Source organism: Elephantulus edwardii, unplaced genomic scaffold, assembly GCF_000299155.1.
Source record: "Elephantulus edwardii isolate Elephantulus edwardi_28Jun2011 unplaced genomic scaffold, EleEdw1.0 scaffold00095, whole genome shotgun sequence".
NCBI classification, from domain to species: domain Eukaryota; kingdom Metazoa; phylum Chordata; class Mammalia; order Macroscelidea; family Macroscelididae; genus Elephantulus; species Elephantulus edwardii.
This window is the reverse complement of record NW_006399845.1, coordinates 2,738,392-2,742,214: the sequence shown is the minus strand read 5'-3', so window position 1 is coordinate 2,742,214 and position 3,823 is coordinate 2,738,392.

Below are 3,823 nucleotides of genomic sequence, written 5' to 3'. Positions count from 1 at the left end.
GACTGGGATAATTGGGATGGGAGTGTCAGAGACGGTGCGATTGGCACAGGACAGAGCGGAGTTTAGGGCTGTTGTACATAGGGTCGCTATGAGTCGTAGGCTACTCGATGGCACATAACAACAACAACAACAACTAACAACATAACTTCAGTGCAGTTTGAACTCCTTCTTTTATTGTCATTGGCTCTTGATCATATTACCCTTTCTGTAATATTTTTGGGCCCACCAATTCTTTTTGGCACATTGACTCTGTATTCTATCTTTTTTTTTCTTCTTCCTGTATCATCTAAGATTTTGCCCATAGCATCGCTCAGTATTGCAACTTGAGGCTTGAATTTGTGTGTAAGTTCTTTCAGCTTTAAAAATACTGAGTTATTTTCCCCTTTTAATTCTCCAACTTTAGCTCTCTGCTCATTCTGTTACAATAGTTTGATATGTCTTCTCAAGCTGCCTTTGAAATCTTATTTTTATCTCTTTTACATCAGCATCTCTTGCTTTTGTTTTGGCTTCTCAACATTTTAGTGAAATATTTAGAGTCTCTTATGATACCCATTTTGGTTTTTTTAATCTTATTTTGCAATTACCTTTTTGTTTCTTCAAAGATGTTGTCTTTGATATCATCCCGCAGTTCATCTGGTCTTCAGTCATTAGTGTTCAATGCCTCAAACCTATTCTTGAGATAATTTTTAAACTCAAGTGGAACAGGCTCAAGATCAAATTTTGGTTCTTGCGAGCTTGTTTTTAATTTCTTTATTCTCAAGTTGAATTTTATTATGAGTAATTGATGGTAAGTTCAATAGTCAGAACCTGACCTGGATTTGACTGCTGATAGTGAACTTCTCCAATGATCCTTTCCACAAATGTAGCCAATCTGATTCCTGTGCAGACCATCAGGTGAGGTCCATTTGTGAAGTCACTATACATCTATTATCTATCTATATTTTGTTGTTATTATTGTTGTTTGCCAGCGAATTGAGCACAACTCATACTGGTCCTGTGAACAAAAGGCCTGAAGACTTTCTATAATTATTGGCATTTATCAAAGTTCATAAAGTTTCCAGAGGCATGTTGTTTAGGAAGTGGATGCTACTCTTGCTTCCAATTAAAAGATTAAGTGTTACCATTTCAACCCTAATAAAATTTAGGGAAGTGTAAGTCATATAGCATTGTCTGCATACACAGAATAGATAATCATGGGAAATCTATATCATCTATATCTATATCATATATATCTATATCATCTGTATCATCTGTATATATATTTATACCATCTATATCTATCTGTCTGTATCAGAGCTCTGGTGGCCTAGTGGCAAGAATCTATGCTCTAATCCTGGAGGTATGTGGTTCGAGGCCACCAGCTGCTCAGTGGGAGAAGGATGGGCAGTCTCCTCCTGAGCGAGGGATTAGTTGCCTCTGTAAAACAGCCAGAGGGTCAGCTATGGAACATTTATGACTCTATGGTACACAAAAAATATATATGTACATATTTATAAATTTTCTGTGATGAGTAAAGCTTGAATGTACAAAATTCAATCTTTCTATTTTCAGCCTCATTACTGTCACTAAGTCCAGAATTTCTATCATTCCTTTCACTTTATTTCCAACTTTTTCATTTCATTCATCAATCATTATTAATGCATCCTAACTGCACTGAATATTTGGTCAAATTCAGACTGCAAAAGTTGGTGTTTATTGTCTCCAGAAGCAGAAAAGAACAAGGGAGAATATTATTCTTTTTTTTTTTTTCACTTGAAGCAACTGGTAGATTTGAACAACATGCCTTTGAATTAGCAGAACAAATCTGCACAATTAGACAATAAAAGCTCCCTTTTAATTTAATGTTGTTATTGTTGCTGTTGTGTGCCAGAAAGTTCAAAATGACTCATAGCTGACCCTCTTTTCAGAGACAGTGAATTGCATAGGAAGAGATTGCTCATCTTCTCCCACAGGGCAACAGGTAGATTCAAACCATGTGCCTTTTAGATTGCAGCATAGCTTCCTACCACTAGGTCTCCAGAATCCCCTCCATATTTTTTATTTTTTTTTAATGTAATAGTGACATACTTTGGGCAGGTTGCAAGGAGGGACCAGTCCTTGGAAAGGGATATCATGCTTGGAAGAACTTCGGAGGGAAAGCACAAGAAAAAGAAAAAAGAAAAAAAAAAGACCCTCTGTGAGATTAATTGATTGATTCAGTGAAGAGCTGAAGTTGGTACGTGTGTCAGAGACAATAAAGTTGGCATAGGATAGAGCAGATTCCGGGACATAGGGTTGCTATGAGTCACAAGTGACTCGATGGCACATAACAACAGCAGTGCATATTAAAATTATAAGTTTTAAAGTTATTTTATCTGTAATTTTAAATTTAACACAAAGGCCTGTCCACCAGATATTGTTTGCCTACCCAAAAGGTTTCACACACACACTAATTGCAAACAAGATCATATAGAGTTAATCGGCTTGCCCTTGATTGCTAACACAATTAGAAACAGTTTACCCACAGCTTACAAGTAAATCACACCCACCCACCAGGATCCAACCACACCAAGGTAAAGGCTCACCATAGGTAAAACCAGGCAAACTTTTAAATACAAAAGCCTGCCAATCCAATCCTATTTGTCTCCACAAGAGGCTTCCCACACACATTGATTGTAAATGAGATCAGATACGGTTAATCAGCTGACAATTGATTGCTGCTATGGACAATATATTGAATGACCAAGAAAACATCAAAAGAAGACGGAAAAAATACACACACTATGCCAGAAAGAATTGATTGACACTGAAAAATTTCAGGAAGTACAATATAAACAAGAACCAATGGTAATGAAGGAGGAAGAAGCTGCATTGAAAGCATTGGCAAAAATATAGGGCTACAGGAATTGATGGGATACCGATTGACTTGTTTCAGTTAACAGATACAGCCTTGGATGCATTCACCAGTATATGCCAGGAAATTTGGAAGATGGCTGTCTGGCTAAGGAATTGGAAGAGGTCCATATTTGTTCATATTCTCAAGCAGGTGATCCAACTGAATGTGGAAATTATCAAATAATCATTGACATCATATGCAGGCAAAATACTGCTGAAGATCAACCAAAAATGGCTGGAATAATACATAGATAAAGAATTTCCAGAAGTTTCAAGCAAGATTTAGATTAAGCTGTGGCACCAGGGATTTCATTGCGGGTGTCAGATGGATCCTGGCTGAAAGTAAGGTATACCAGAAGAATGTTTATTTGTGCTTCATTGACTATGCAAAAGTATTTGACTGCGTGGACCATGAAAAGTTGTGGCTGACATTGAGAAGAATAGGAATATCACAGCTCTTGATTGTGCCTATACCTGGATCAGGAGACTGTTGTTCAAATGGAGCAGGGCACTGCACGGTTTGGAATTAGGAAGGGAGTGTGTCATGTTTGTATTCTCTCTCTATACCTGTTCACTCTATATGCTGAGCAAATTATCCAAGAAAATGGACTCTATGAAGAAGAATGTGCCATCAAGATTGGAGGTAGACTCAATAACCTACGTTATGAAGATGACACAACCTGACTTGATGAAAGTGAAGAGACTTTAAAGCACTTGTTGCAGCAGATGAAGGAATGTAGCCGTCAGTATTACATCTCAATATCATGTCAACAAAGACTTTTACCACTGGACCAATAGGCAGTGCCATGATGGATGGAGAAGAGATCAAAACTGTCAACAGCTTACTTACTTGGATTCACAATTAACACCTATGGTAAGAACATTCAGGAAATAAGGAGACACATTGCAATGGGCAAATCTGCAGTTAGAGACCTTTCCAAATTATTGA